The sequence below is a fragment of the Columba livia genome, chromosome 4, assembly GCF_036013475.1.
Source record: "Columba livia isolate bColLiv1 breed racing homer chromosome 4, bColLiv1.pat.W.v2, whole genome shotgun sequence".
NCBI lineage: Eukaryota > Metazoa > Chordata > Aves > Columbiformes > Columbidae > Columba > Columba livia.
Window position 1 is genome coordinate 8,378,072 of NC_088605.1, and position 16,767 is coordinate 8,394,838.

The 16,767-nt window shown below is 44.5% G+C and overlaps 1 long non-coding RNA gene across 1 annotated transcript; it reads left to right on the plus strand.

The window, feature by feature from the left end:
* Positions 1-9,341: 9,341 nt before the first annotated feature.
* On the plus strand, positions 9,342-14,254 carry LOC110364271 (uncharacterized). Its single transcript, XR_002422927.2, has 4 exons — positions 9,342-10,217; positions 10,295-10,346; positions 10,438-10,575; positions 11,925-14,254. It is a non-coding gene; the product is annotated as an uncharacterized LOC110364271 (long non-coding RNA).
* The last annotated feature ends 2,513 nt before the right edge of the window (positions 14,255-16,767 follow it).

Here is a 16,767-nt window from a genome sequence, read left to right on the forward strand (position 1 = left end):
CTCTTCAGAGAGTTTTAAGATTAACTACATGTCTTCATTAAGCCTTTTCCTTAAAGGGTATCCAAACAATACTGTCCGTTTTAAAACAGATAAGCTATCTAGGTTAAAAAACCAAACCAAACCAAACCCAACCACAAATAACAAACCCTGGGGTACGTCTTTGGAAGAAAATGTCTTGTAATGCATGTAAGAGTTTGAGTATTTATATCTCAACTCCTTAAATATCACAAAGTCAACATTTCTTAAGAAATGGCACTCAGAACTTCAGGCAGTTGTGTCTTATTGAGGTTTAGCCTGACTGGAATGGTACATCACTGCTGTCCACCAATTCTCAACACAATAAAAAATACTACTACTGAAGAGATCAAGGTATGGCAAGCCTCATGGCAAACAACTGCCTTCATATAATGGATCCAAAATATATCCTGCTTGGACAAAATGCCTCTTTTGGGTCAGCAAACCATGTTAACCTAAAAAAAGTCAACAGATTACATCTTGCCAATATTTTCTGGAATGCTACAATTACAAAAATAAGACAACTGTGGAAATAAATAATACAGCCACAGCCTATGTTTTCATAAGCAACTGTTCAGCTGCAGCGCATAGGGAAATTTTGGGCTATACATGTATACATACATACAGGGTATTTATACTGACACTGCATACCCATATATAGTTTGTCTTGTAATGATGCTACATGTGTACTTTAGATTACTAACAGTGCCTACCTAGAAGTCAGTGATGTGGAAAAGCATACACCATAGCTGAAAAATATTTGGTTTGGGTTTTTCTCGTAGAAAAATGATGTAAAAAGACTGATTCGAAACCATATCCTTATGTTTAGGAAACTTACCAAGACTGGGTGGTAGGCAATGTATTTCTTTTTGCTGCAAACAGTGAGATCTTCCCTAGAAACAGCCCTATACGTGTATCTGGTTTTTTGGATGATGACCTGAAGCTATCACAAATGCCTGTTTATGTTCATGTTCAATGATTTACTCAAGATAAATAAGATATCACATGACTGTGCAGGGAGAGGTCATGGTTTCTCCTACCGTCCCTAAGAAGAATATGTCATATGGATTTTTAACAAGTTGGTTCTCTAACACAGCTCTTAAGAACCTTACAAACTTTGGAGACATGCCAGATTACTTTGATCATTTAAACTTGGGGAAAAAATGCTTGTTTCAAGGGGTTTAAGACAGGCACTATTATTAACGTAAATTATAATTTTATTTTGGTAATTATTACTAAGTTTTCTAAGAGGCACTTCTGTGGATAGAGCACTGCCATTAAAAGATGCAAGAATATTATACATTTTTGACTGTTACTTTGTCGTACCGTTGTATTGGCAAAAGAAATAAGATGAATAAAAGCGAAGTTCTACTGAAATGAAAACTTCCAATCAATTCCAACTGGATTTCTGTAATGAACCATGCCACTGCACAAGCAATTATGAGACTAAAACTCTCGTTAGATATTATTGGAAAATGACCTGTTTTCTTGTATAAAACCATCTGCAACTACATGTATCTATTGTCTAAGTTTCTCAAGACCTTCACAACGTTCACTTCACACATCTTTATAGTGAATATTTTTATTCCAAACAGGAAAAGAGCTGTGGGAACTGAATGACTGCCAACGCAAAACCACAACTCCAAAATCCTACCCTCTCTTCTGTAACTATTTCAAGGAGCACATCCCGTATATCCGTGCCGCATTATGTAAACTTTCCAGAAGTTAAATGGCACAAAATACTGATTAGCAAAGGCTGCTGTGTAGCAAGGAGGTGCGTGTCAGATGGCACCGCTCGGCCTGGTAAGAATCTTCCAAAGGTTAAAAAATCCTGCAGAAACCATTTAAAACTTCCAACGAACTTTCCCACAGAACCACTGGAAAATATTTTAGATGCAGTCGCTGGTCACCTCCTTGATATTTTATTAATTTTCAGACTTGTCAACAAATCAGGCTGAAACTCAGGAACTCAATTTGTTCATATTCAGATGAAGAGGGACATGCCATTTAAGATTTCTGTGGGAAAGATAAATGAATCATCTCAGCGTCAAATTTTCACTCTATACAATCCAAAACAACAGGTAATGAAAAACAGAAAAATGACCTGTATAAATAGGTGGTACAGAAATGCAATCATAGTAAATGTTGTTTATGTAACAACTGAGATGCTCAAGCAATTAGCGTCCTTAAACCCAAACAGTTTGCACTTTCGTAAGTCCATGTTGCCGCGATCGAGAGACGGGACGCAGTTTGATGCAAACAAAATGTCCGCTTTATTAGTGTACTTCACATACATTTATACTTTTCCTCAGCAACGTGCTTCGAGCTGATTGGTGTTTCTGTTACCGTGTTACAGACTGATCGGTCTAAGACATTTTCTTAAACAGTTACTACCCCAACCCAAGCAATCTTCCCTGTGCAAAACAAGAGTCCCCTTTTTACAGGACAACCTTATTAACTTGTGAGTCTTGTCTAACCATAGAATCAGCACTCTCCACTCCTTCTAATTAAGGTTCTCGCCTCTATCCTTCCCATGACCTGTGACCAACAAGTTCCAGCACATCTCCTTTTACCAGTTGATAAGTGCTGGGAGATTTGCTGAGGCCAGCCAAATCCTGTCCCACATCTCCGCCTTCCTTTTGCACAATAAGAACTCTCCTTATAGAACGCACAATCAACTTTTGTAGGCATTGCAAAAAACAAGGCAAAAAGAGTAACAGGAGAATAAAAACAACCAAAACATATACAACCATCTTCACAAGACTCCTTAACCATCCTGACAATCCCCATCCTTCAAAAAGTTTATCTAACCAATCCCAACTATCATTTCGTTGAAGCTTAGAGACCCCAGCTTTAAGCTGTGGAATACTAGCATGAGTTGATTCCAAGTGATCAGAGAGATTCATACAACACGTTCCCTCAAAATCCTCACAACCGTGGCCTTGCACTAAAAGCAAAAAATCTATAGCAGCTCTATTTTTGCAATGTAGCATGACGAACACTATCTACATCTAATAAAAGACCAGACAATGCATTGCTAGTAGCGTTCGTTTGTTTAGCAAGCCAGCAGCCAAGCTTATCTAATGTTGCTAGTGCTTTTGCAGCGGCAGCTCCGCGTGTTAAAAGAGAGGCGACAACGCGTTGGCTAAAAGACCAAACCTTCACATTATCATCACAATCAGGGGTATACGCATGGATGCTACGCTTTGTTCTGCGAGAAAGACAGTGTTGTAGAATCATGGATGTATTAGGAGTCAGGACAGAAAGGCGTCCAAGGCTACACGGACCTCCTTTCATATGAGAATGGACAACAGGCCATGCTCTATCCCCGCAAATAAGAAATATCCCTGACGGTAATAGAAGTGGAGCATTGCTGGATCTAGACAAGTTTGTTGCTGTGTAATTACACCAAGTAGTAGCATTTTTAAAAACGGGATGGACAGGAGAGACGTCCCATACCTTAGACTGGTTTGTTCCTGTATAGTTAAACCTAACACAGAAATCCATCTTTACTGATCCAGGCAACTCAATTTCTTGTGGCTCTAAAGCAGCATGTGGGAGAAAAGGAAAATTTAACCAATTGGTTAAACTGGGAGCCAAGGTTGGAAAGGCTTTTCTCACCTTATCAGGTATGGGCCATTTATCTAGTGGCAATCCTACAAGGCATGTAGAAAAGGGATTATTAGGAGAGGCAGTAGCGAGACACAAGGTGTCTTGTCCAGTGAGATTTGCTAGTGTTACCCATACATTAACCTGGGGTAGTACAGATAAGAGTGGGTGGCTTCACACAACCTCTAACGTCATCATAAAAAGAAATATTCTAAAAGCAACTTTCTGCCCCTCTTTAGTTTCCATGCAAATAGTTTTCTGCATCTTTCTTTCGTCCAATCCCAATCTTGCTTAATAACAGCCCTGATAGTGGGCACCAGGTTTGTTTTACTACACTCTAGATCACAAACTAACACCTCCTCTGCCTTTTTTGACACTAAATAAGCCCAATCTATACAGTCATGTAAATAACGACTACTCCCCAGCGGTTCGTGCCCTGTGACAAGCAAAACTTTAGCTACATCAACTTCCTTTCCTAAGCAACTGTCACACCAGTATCCTCAGGAGATTCGCCAGTTTGTTGCTGGAAAAGCTGGTCTGGAGGGTGATCGGAGTTCTCTCCGGATGATTGCGGTAGGGATTCACAGAAGGGTCGTACACTCTTGGCCGGAATCCATCGAGGGCCTTTCTCTGTGGAGACACAAGCGTAACCTCTGCCCCATGTGATAAGGGGATACGGTCCCATTGCTTTACCTGTTTCTGGATGACGAACCAATACTGGGGCCCTGACTCACACCTCAAGTGAAGCATTCGTGTTAAAATGTTGGACTATCGGAGGGTTGCTATCTAACAAAGAACAATTTAAAAAGTTAAAAACATACAAAGCTTTCTGTAGACGTTCCTCAGGGGTGGCAGTCCCTACCCCCCCTTTCTGTTGTTGTAATAAACGTTTCAAAGATTGATGAGAGCATTCAATCAGGGATTGACCTGTAGGGGAATGAGGGATGCCAGTAGTGTGGATCACACCCAAGAGTTAAGAAAGGTTTTTATAGCGGCCAAGATATACGGAGGGCCATTATCTGTTTGTATTTGAGAGAGTATACCCAAGGTGGCAAAAGCACGCATCAAATGTTTTTGAACATCACGCGTCTTCTCCCCTGTGTGACAAGAAGGGAACAAAGCACCTGAAAAAGTGTCAATAGAAGAATGGACATATTTCAAGTTACCAAACTCCGGATAATGCGTAACGTCCATTTTCCGTAACTGTAAACTCTGCAGTCCTCTGGGATTTTAACTCCTCCTGCTATTGACGGAAAAGAGTGTTTCTGACAGTCGGGGCATACAGCAATAATATTAGCCGCTTGTTGGGAAGTAAGGCCAAACTGTCGTTTGAGACCTCCAGCATTCTGGTGAAAAAAGGAATGGCTAAGTTTAGCCTGTGCTACGCGATCCGGTAATACTTGCACTGGTAATGTCAGCAAATCAGCTCGTCGGTTCCCTTCTGCAATAAAGCCAGGTAGAGAAGTGTGTGATCTGACACGCATAACAAAGTAAGGATGAGGACGTGAGTCTAAGAGGAAAACAAGCTCCTGCAATAAAACAAATAAGTCAGAATGCATTATATCACGTAATACAGATGCTTCAGCTCGTTCAACAATTCCTGCAACATAAGCTGAATCAGTGATAATATTAAGTGGCGCGGACCACCTCTGAAAGGCTCGAACAACTGCGGTCAACTCTACTATCTGGGGAGAGCCAGGAACGGTTTGTACGTCTGAGTCCCATCGCCCTTGCTGATCGTCCCACCGCAGGATAACCGATTTATGTGATTTCCCAGATCCGTCTGTAAAGACAGTAAGGGCTTTTAATGGCTGGTAGCTTCTTTTCCGTATAGAGATGAGGTGGAAGTCACCATTGAAAAGTTTATGCGAAGGTGGGTGAGACGTGAGTTGACCCATGTAATCAGCTAACGCAGTGCAAAAGGCATCTGACTGTTGATAAAGCCACTGCAAATATAAAGTGGTTACAGGTAAGCAGATACAAGCAAAATCTGTTCCCAATAAGGTTAACAAACGTTGTCTGGCTCTAGTTATTAAAGAAGCCAACATCTCATGTTGTGTGAGGATAGTTTTTGTAGATTGATTTGGTAGAAAAACCCATTCAGTGATTAATAAGGGATCTGATTTCTGTGAGTCCCATTGGAATATCAGCGCATGGGGTTGCCGGGTACACGGCTGTCTAGCAGGATTCAGAATGATAAGATAAAAAGACAACTCAGGTGCCCAGCGATGCGATTGCCTATGAGTAATTGCTGTAGCAACTTTCTGTAAGGAGTCAATAGCTTCTGGTCCGAGGCTACGAGGTGCACATAAATCAGTGCTTCCTTTTAGCAGTTCAAATAAAGGCTTTAAGTCTGTATTAGTAATTCCTAAGAGCGGTCGGACCCAATTAATTGTTCCCAACAATCTCTGTACATCATGTAAGTTTCTTATGTCTGTCTGTATTTGTAAGGGCTGGGGAACTATAGTTTGAGCCCTTATGCACCAACCTAAGTACTTCCATGGCGGTATTTTTTGAATTTTCTCTGGTGCAATACAGAGGCCTGCCGAGTTAACAAGTTAACAGCAGCCGTGACAAGGGCCACAGCTTCCTCCATGACCTCGTGATGTTGTGCGGCCACTAGGATACCATCCATATAATGATACAATAAGACACCAGGCATTGCGATCCTAACCGGACTAAGTGCTTTAGCTACATACCACTGACATATTGTGGGGCTATTCTTCATTCCTTGTGGCAGCACAACCCACTGGTATCTTTGCAACGGAGCTTGCATGTTGGCGCTTGGAACCGAAAAGGCGAATTTAGGGGCATCGTCTGAATGCAGCGGGATATTAAAAAAACAGTCTTTAAGGTCAATAACAGTCAAATGCCAATTGCGAGCAACCATAGTGGGGGATGGGAGTCCTGGTTGGAGGGCTCCCATGTGTTCCATAGCGTCATTAATTTTTCTAAGGTACTGTGTAGGGGGGAAATGGGGTCCATGCCATAATCTTAATTTCATCATTATTGTCAGAGTCAATGACCCCTGGTAGTACAGGTCCAATCCAGTGACCCTTTTGACCTATAGTGAACTTTAGACCTCTGGTGACCTTTTGACCTCAGGTGACCTTTTGACGTATAGTGACCTTTTGACCTCAAGTGACCTTTTGACCTATAGTAACCTTTTGACCTCAGGTGACCTTTTGACCTATAGTGACCTTTTGACCTATAGTGACCTTTTGACCTCAGGTGACCTTTTGACCTCTGGTGACCTTTTGACCTATAGTAACCTTTTGACCTCTAGTAACCTTTTGACCTATAGTAACCTTTTGACCTCAAGTGACCTTTTGACCTATAGTAACCTTTTGACCTCAGGTGACCTTTTGACCTCTGGTGACCTTTTGACCTATAGTAACCTTTTGACCTCAGGTGGCCTTTTGACCTATAGTAACCTTTTGACCTCAAGTGACCTTTTGAACTATAGTAACCTCTTGACCTATAGTGACCTTTTGACCTCAAGTGACCTTTTGACCTCAAATGACCTTTTGACCTATAGTAAAATTTCGACCTATAGTGACCTTTTGACCTCAGGTGACCTTTTGACCTCAAGTGACCTTTTGACCTATAGTAACCTTTTGACCTATAGTAACCTTTTGACCTATAGTAACCTTTTGACCTCAAGTCACCTTTTGACCTATAGTGACCTTTTGACCTCAAGTGACCTTTTGACCTATAGTAACCTTTTGACCTCAAGTGACCTTTTGACCTCAGGTGACCTTTTGACCTCCAGTGACCTTTTGACCTCTAGTGACCTTTTGACCTATACTAACCTTTTGACCTATAGTGACCTTTTCACCTATAGTAACCTTTTGACCTCGGGTGACCTTTTGACCTCAGGTGACCTTTTGACCTCAAGGGACCTTTTGACCTTCAGTGACCTTTTGACCTCGGGTGGCCTTTTGACCTCAAGTGACCTTTTGACCTCAAGTGACCTTTTGACCCATAGTAACCTTTTGACCTATAGTGACCTTTTGACCTCAAGTGACCTTTTGACTTATAGTAATCTTTTGACCTATAGTGACCTTTTGACCTCAAGTGACCTTTTGACCTCAGGTGACCTTTTGACCTATAGTAACCTTTTGACCTATAGTGACCTTTTGACCTCAAGTGACCTTTTGACCTCTAGTGACCTTTTGACCTATAGTAACCTTTTGACCTCAAGTGACCCTTTGACCTATAGTGACCTTTTGACCTCACGTAACCTTTTGACCTCAAGTGACCTTTTGACCTATAGTAACCTTTTGACCTCAATTGACCCTTTGACCTATAGTGACCTTTTGACCTCAGGTGACCTTTTGACCTCCAGTGACCTTTTGACCTCGGGTGGCCTTTTGACCTCAAGTGACCTTTTGACCTCAAGTGACCTTTTGACCCATAGTAACCTTTTGACCTCAGGTGACCTTTTGACCTATAGTAACCTTTTGACCTATAGTGACCTTTTGACCTCAAGTGACCTTTTGACCTCTAGTGACCTTTTGACCTATAGTTACCTTTTGACCTCAAGTGACCCTTTGACCTATAGTGACCTTTTGACCTCACGTAACCTTTTGACCTCAGGTGACCTTTTGACCTCCAGTGACCTTTTGACCTCGGGTGGCCTTTTGACCTCAAGTGACCTTTTGACCTCAAGTGACCTTTTGACCCATAGTAACCTTTTGACCTCAGGTGACCTTTTGACCTATAGTAACCTTTTGACCTATAGTAACCTTTTGACCTCAAGTGACCTTTTGACCTATAGTAACCTTTTGACCTCAAGTGACCTTCTGACCTACAGTAACCTGTTGACCTATAGTGACCTTTTGACCTCAGGTGACCTTTTGACCTATAGTAACCTTTTGACCTCTAGTAACCTTTTGACCTCCAGTGACCTTTTGACCTCAAGTGACCTTTTGACCTATAGTGACCTTTTGACCTCAGGTGACCTTTGACCTCCAGTGACCTTTTGACCTCAAGTGACCTTTTGACCTATAGTGACCTTTTGATCTATAGTAACCTTTTGACCTCAGGTGACCTTTTGACCTATAGTAACCTTTTGACCTCTAGTAACCTTTTGACCTATAGTAACCTTTTGACCTCAAGTGACCTTTTGACCTATAGTGACCTTTTGACCTCAGGTGACCTTTTGACCTCCAGTGACCTTTTGACCTATAGTAACATTTTGACCTCAAGTGACCTTTTGACCTATAGTGACCTTTTGACCTATAGTGACCTTTTTACCTCAGGTGACCTTTTGACCTCAAGTGACCTTTTGACCTCAGGTGACCTTTTGACCTATAGTAACCTTTTGACCTATAGTGACCTTTTGACCTATAGTGACCTTTTGACCTCAAGTGACCTTTTGACCTATAGTGACCTTTTGACCTATAGTGACCTTTTGACCTCAGGTGGCCTTTTGACCTCAAGTGACCTTTTGACCTATAGTAACCTTTTGACCTATAGTGACCTTTTGACCTCAGGTGACCTTTTGACCTATAGTAACCTTTTGACCTCAGGTGACCTTTTGACCTATGGTGACCTTTTGACCCCAAGTGACCTTTTGACCTATAGTGACCTTTTGACCTCCAGTGACCTTTTGACCTCCAGTGACCTTTTGACCTCCAGTGACCTTTTGACCTATAGTGACCTTTTGACCTCAGGTGACCTTTTGACCTCACGTGACCTTTTGACCTCGGGTGACCTTTTGTCCTCAAGTGATCATTGTGCTCCAGGGGCACGAAAGTAATTTCAAGCGCCATCCCTGGGTCTGCAACGCCGTTGCCGATCGGGGTAGCGCCAATTGGGTGCTGGTGTTCTCGTATTGGCGGCTGAAAGGGTGTGTGGTTCTTGCATCTTGAACGTTTCCGGTCAGTTGTGGTTTATGGTGTAGTTCTGGGCTGCAACAGCAGCTCTGCTCTCTACTCATCCAGTCTAAGGGACTGGCACTTCTTCCCAGCATTTTGTAGCTTTTGAGTCTTGCAGCAGCTTCTCGTATTTGCGCTGTCTCTTTGTGTTATGACGCTGCCGTGTCATAAGAGGCCATGACGTTAGGCTCCTTTTTTTTCTGGGGTTGCAGTAGAGGCTCCTCGCCTCACCAGTGCCTCCCTGCAGGTTATTTTGATCGTTGCCATCTCTGGTTTGGAGTTGTTTTTGTTGTGGAGCATTTTTGGTGCTGTTGCCAATCCTGTCGTCTATAACGTTGTGTGGAGCGTCTGTCTAAGCATGTGCACGTTTGGCTCGGAGCTGCTCTGCCCGGAGGTGTAGGGTCAGGAGCGGGTGGACTGAGTTCTAGGAGTCCACGATTAATCTGTGGACATGTTAAACTGCGTTGGGAAAGGTTGTGCAGTCATCTGGGATGGAGTAGCTGTGGGCAGGGGAGCAGACAGTCCGTTCCCCAGTGTTTTTGGGACTCAATTAGACCTTCTGGTGGGATTCCTGAATACTAAGCAGACCTGTGGAATGGTCAAGCTGTTGATGAGCTCCCGGGTGACTTGTTGAATACCTTGATTTCAGATGCAGAGGGACAACTTGGCACGAAAGAGCAACGGAGGAGGCGAGCTGAGCGCCGTAAGCAGGTAGGTAGGTGCGTGGTGTGAGCAGGAAGCTGTGCCGTGTGGCTCTAGCTAAGTTTGGTCATTTCACTATTTCATAGGTGTGAAGCAAAGAGGAAAGCTGGGTATCGGCAGTGCAGCTCCTCGGGCCAGGTGAGCACGGAGTGCTGGGCTGAAGCGGCAGCTCATTTCAGGCCCCGTTTTGCTGGTGCAGGTCTGCGCGTCCTTTGCTTGTGTTTTACAGGCGGTAGCTGAACGTCTTTGTGGTCAACAGCGTGGCAGTCAAAAGCAAGGGTGGCCAGGTGGATGAGCGGCCCAGGCAAGGGAGGGCGAGATGGAACCGTCTGCGGGCAGGCTGTGTTTTTGGGCGGAGTCCCAGCAGGTGTGTGGGACAGGATTTGGCTGGTGTCACAGAGGCAACCCACAGGTCAATTTAAGGGACAACAAGGTCCAAAAACAACTTTTATTAGACCAGCGAGGCACAGGGTTTTAGCACTCCAAAAGTGACTTAAATACAGGTTCGGATATCAGTGGAGGAAATTATTGAGAGGGGCAGCCACTAATACAACAGGAGGTCCACAGAGTGCATGCACGTGGCTTCACCAAAACAATGCCGGAGCCGTCCCCGAGTCCCGGAGGAGTACACACTTGCCTGAACACAGTGTGGGGCTATTTTTATAGAGATACACGTACTCGTAGTGAGTACGGAAAATGTGCACTCGCGATTCCGCGAGAGTAAATTTATAATACGCTCGCAGTCCTGCGAGAGTTATTTTACACGTGCAAATGTGCACGGAAAGAAAATACACTCGCGATTGTGCAAAGGGCTCTCGGCGGCCACTCGCAATTGTGCGAGGAATAAATTTACTTGTGCAAATGTCCGCGAAAAGTAGAAATATACTCGCAATCCTGCGAGAGGTTTACTTACACCCGCAGTGGCGAGGCAAGCGGAGTCTCCATCCCGGGGAGGGGGGCTCTCCTGGCGGCAGTGGCTAAGCTCGTACTCCAAGAGACCCGCGGCAATGGGCGGAGTCTCGACGAGAGTCCCGTTTTGTTATCTGATCAGACCTGACTGTAGGCATTGTATAAGCTTCTCTGCACCCCCCACACTGAGTGTGGGTGCCCCTGAAGCCTTCAAACATCCCCCACACTGGGCGCGGCTCAGTGTGCCTTGGCACTCCCTTCTTCTAATGTCCCAGGAGCCAGGGTGCTCTGGGCCAGACAAAAGAAGCTGTTAGCCTCAAGTAGCAGAGGAAGAGGGAGATGTGCCGTGCTGCAGGAGGGAGGGGGGTTGCAATCTGCCACAGCTGGCCTCAGCAAAACTCCCAGCACTTGTCAATTGGTAAAAGGAGATGTGCTGGAACTTGTTGGTCACAGGCCATGGGAAGGACAGAGGCGAGAACCTTAATTAGAAGGAGTGGAGAGTGCTGATTCTATGTTTAGACAAGGTTCACAAGTTAATAAGGTTGTCCTGTAAAAAGGGGACTCTTGTTTTGCACAGGGAAGATTGCTTGGGTTGGGGTAGTAACTGTTTAAGAAAATGTCTTAGACCAATCGGTTTGTAACACGGTAACAGAAACACCAATCAGCTCGAAGCACGTTGCTGAGGAAAAGTATAAATATACGTGAAGTACACTAATAAAGCGGACATTTTGTTTGCATCAAACTGCGTCCCGTCTCTCAATCGCAGCAAATTGGTGACCCTGACGTGATCGCACAATGTGATTCCAGGGCTTAAGAACCACCTCTCTGCGTGGCATGCTACGAGTCCCACAGAACTTGGAGCTGCTGAAAGGAAGCAGGAGCCGGCCGGCCTGAAATCCCTCCGGAGTAGAGAGGTGAGCTGTGGGAAACATGGGAAATCAAGCGTCTTCCCCAGAGAGAGACGTATATGAGCTTATGAAAGCTCTCCTTCAAAAGCATGGAAAGAATGTTTCTGGGCACGATCTCAAGGTGATGCTTAAATGGGTACAAGTGAAAATACCCACTGTAACCGCATCTACTATTTTTACGTGGGAACTTTGGGATGACGTGGGGGTGAAACTGTGGGATGCGGGAACAATGGGGAACGCCGAAGCACAGCGCGTGCTCCCGTGGTGGAGAAGTATTTCTGAGACTTTGAAAGCCCAGGAAAAAAGTCACAAAGACAAAGCAGAAGGGGAAGGAGACTCTCCTGTGCTACCTCCACTGTCATCGGAGGGCCAAAAACCCACCGCGCTTTTGGAAGCGTGTGCCGCGGGGTACCCCCCAGAAGAGGACCCCTTTGACTCGGGGACGATGGGCCCTGAAAAAGAGCCAGAGCTCTAACCCCCTGACCCACATGATGTGTGGGCTAACATAAGGCGCCAAGCCTTGAAGGAGGGAGAGCTGGAAATTGCTAGAACAATAGTGGCCCCCGTGATTTATCAGAGTCGGAGGGCGCGGTGGGAGGCTTTATCTTTCCCGGTAGTTAAGGAGTTGCGCCGTACTGTTACTGAGCATGGACTTTCTCCCCTGTATTTTGCAAGCTTATTATCTTCTGTTTTTGACACTCATGTTATGACTCCGCATGATTTAAAATCTTTAGCACAATTGTTGCTGAGTCCACTTTATGGGAAACGTGTTGGAGGGGGGGGCTTCAAGCACTTCTCATTACTTACGTAGGCCACAGCAATGCAGCTATAGCTGCGTTGACTATAGAACACCTTACAGGCACGGGCAACACTCTGATCCAGTAGCTCAGGCTCGGGATATCCCACGGGAAGCTCTTGAAGCAACCCGGGAAGAAGCGAAAAAAGCCTTTTTTAGGTCCCTGACTTACAGAAGCCCCAAAAAGCCTTCACTACGATAACCCAGGAACCCCGAGAACCTTATATGCAGTTTATTGATAGATTGAAACAGGCCTTAGAGCGTCAGATAATGCGGAGGCACAGGAAATTTTGTTGTTGAAACTAGCCGATGAAAATGCTAACGTGGGTTGCAAAAAGCTATTGAAATCTCTCCCGAATCCGAACCCCACATTGGTTGAAATGGTAGAAGCTTGTAATAGAATTGGTACTGTAGATCATAAATTTGAAGCTATTGCCGCTGCTTTCGCAGCCATGTGTGGCTCGGTGGGGCCAGGGAATTGTTATGGTTGCGATAAACCTGGTAATCTAAAAAGAAACTGTTTAGCTGCCAACACTGGTGCCAGGCCCCAGGCTCCTGGGGTTTGCCCTAGATGCTGAAAAGGGTGCCATTATGCTAATCAATGTTGGTCTAAGTATGATTTCCAAGGTCAAACGATGCAGGGAAACCGATCACGGAGTGCGGGGCAGCGACGCGCGCAGACACAAGTACCGCAGCCGACATTCCAACCCCCACGGAGGGAAGCAGCAGTGCCTCAAGTCTTCACCCAGCAACAGCAGGTAGCGCCGGATTGGACCTGGCAGCTTCCCACACAGTAACGTTAACTGCTGTTAACTTGTTAACTCGGCAGGCCTCTGTATTGCACCAGAGAAAATTCAAAAAATACCGCCATGGAAGTACTTAGGTTGGTGCATAAGGGCTCAAACTATAGTTCCCCAGCCCTTACAAATACAGACAGACATAAGAAACTTACATGATGTACAGAGATTGTTGGGAACAATTAATTGGGTCCGACCGCTCTTAGGAATTACTAATACAGACTTAAAGCCTTTATTTGAACTGCTAAAAGGAAGCACTGATTTATGTGCACCTCGTAGCCTCGGACCAGAAGCTATTGACTCCTTACAGAAAGTTGCTACAGCAATTACTCATAGGCAATCGCATCGCTGGGCACCTGAGTTGTCTTTTTATCTTATCATTCTGAATCCTGCTAGACAGCCGTGTACCCGGCAACCCCATGCGCTGATATTCCAATGGGACTCACAGAAATCAGATCCCTTATTAATCACTGAATGGGTTTTTCTACCAAATCAATCTACAAAAACTATCCTCACACAACATGAGATGTTGGCTTCTTTAATAACTAGAGCCAGACAACGTTTGTTAACCTTATTGGGAACAGATTTTGCTTGTATCTGCTTACCTGTAACCACTTTATATTTGCAGTGGCCTTATCAACAGTCAGATGCCTTTTGCACTGCGTTAGCTGATTACATGGGTCAACTCACGTCTCACCCACCTTCGCATAAACTTTTCAATGGTGACTTCCACCTCATCTCTATACGGAAAAGAAGCTACCAGCCATTAAAAGCCCTTACTGTCTTTACAGACGGATCTGGGAAATCACATAAATTGGTTATCCTGCGGTGGGACGATCAGCAAGGGCGATGGGACTCAGACGTACAAACCGTTCCTGGCTCTCCCCAGATAGTAGAGTTGACCGCAGTTGTTCGAGCCTTTCAGAGGTGGTCTGCGCCACTTAATATTATCACTGATTCAGCTTATGTTGCAGGAATTGTTGAACGAGCTGAAGCATCTGTATTACGTGATATAATGCATTCTGACTTATTTGTTTTATTGCAGGAGCTTGTTTTCCTCTTAGACTCACGTCCTCATCCTTACTTTGTTATGCGTGTCAGATCACACACTTCTCTACCTGGCTTTATTGCAGAAGGGAACCGACGAGCTGATTTGCTGACATTACCAGTGCAAGTATTACCGGATCGCGTAGCACAGGCTAAACTTAGCCATTCCTTTTTTCACCAGAATGCTGGAGGTCTCAAACGACAGTTTGGCCTTACTTCCCAACAAGCGGCTAATATTATTGCTGTATGCCCCGACTGTCAGAAACACTCTTTTCCGTCAATAGCAGGAGGAGTTAAAATCCCAGAGGACTGCAGAGTTTACAGTTACGGAAAATGGACGTTACGCATTATCCGGAGTTTGGTAACTTGAAATATGTCCATTCTTCTATTGACACTTTTTCAGGTGCTTTGTTCCCTTCTTGTCACACAGGGGAGAAGACGCGTGATGTTCAAAAACATTTGATGCGTGCTTTTGCCACCTTGGGTATACTCTCTCAAATACAAACAGATAATGGCCCTCCGTATATCTTGGCCGCTATAAAAACCTTTCTTAACTCTTGGGTGTGATCCACACTACTGGCATCCCTCATTCCCCTACAGGTCAATCCCTGATTGAATGCTCTCATCAATCTTTGAAATGTTTATTACAACAACAGAAAGGGGGGGTAGGGACTGCCACCCCTGAGGAACGTCTACAGAAAGCTTTGTATGTTTTTAACTTTTTAAATTGTTCTTTGTTAGATAGCAACCCTCCGATAGTCCAACATTTTAACACGAATGCTTCACTTGAGGTGTGAGTCAGGGCCCCAGTATTGGTTCGTCATCCAGAAACAGGTAAAGCAATGGGACCGTATCCCCTTATCACATGGGGCAGAGGTTACGCTTGTGTCTCCACAGAGAAAGGCCCTCGATGGATTCCGGCCAAGAGTGTACGACCCTTCCGTGAATCCCTACCGCAATCATCCGGAGAGAACTCCGATCACCCTCCAGACCAGCTTTTCCAGCAACAAACTGGCGAATCTCCTGAGGATACTGGTGTGACAGTTGCTTAAGAAAGGAAGTTGATGTAGCTAAAGTTTTGCTTGTCACAGGGCACGAACCGTTGGGGAGTAGTCGTTATTTACATGACTGTATAGATTGGGCTTATTTAGTGTCAAAAAAGGCAGAGGAGGTGTTAGTTTGTGATCTAGAGTGTAGTAAAACAAACCTGGTGCCCGCTATCAGGGCTGTTATTAAGCAAGATTGGGATTGGACGAAAGAAAGATGCAGAAAACTATTTGCATGGAAACTAAAGAGGGGCAGAAAGTTGCTTTTAGAATATTTCTTTTTATGATGACGTTAGAGGTTGTGTGAAGCCACCCACTCTTATCTGTACTACCCCAGGTTAATGTATGGGTAACACTAGCAAATCTCACTGGACAAGACACCTTGTGTCTCGCTACTGCCTCTCCTAATAATCCCTTTTCTACATGCCTTGTAGAACTGCCACTAGATAAATGGCCCATACCTGATAAGGTGAGAAAAGCCTTTCCAACCTTGGCTCCCAGTTTAACCAATTGGTTAAATTTTCCTTTTCTCCCACATGCTGCTTTAGAGCCACAAGAAATTGAGTTGCCTGGATCAGTAAAGATGGATTTCTGTGTTAGGTTTAACTATACAGGAACAAATCAGTCTAAGGTATGGGACGTCTCTCCTGTCCATCCCGTTTTTAAAAATGCTACTACTTGGTGTAATTACACAGCAACAAACTTGTCTAGATCCAGCAATGCTCCACTTCTATTACCGTCAGGGATATTTCTTATTTGCGGGGATAGAGCATGGCCTGTTGTCCATTCTCATATGAAAGGAGGTCCGTGTAGCCTTGGACGCCTTTCTGTCCTGACTCCTAATACATCCATGATTCTACAACACTGTCTTTCTCGCAGAACAAAGCGTAGCATCCATGCGTATACCCCTGATTGTGATGATAATGTGAAGGTTTGGTCTTTTAGCCAACGCGTTGTCGCCTCTCTTTTAACACGCGGAGCTGCCGCTGCAAAAGCACTAGCAACATTAGATAAGCTTGGCTGCTGGCTTGCTAAACAAACGAACGCTACTAGCAA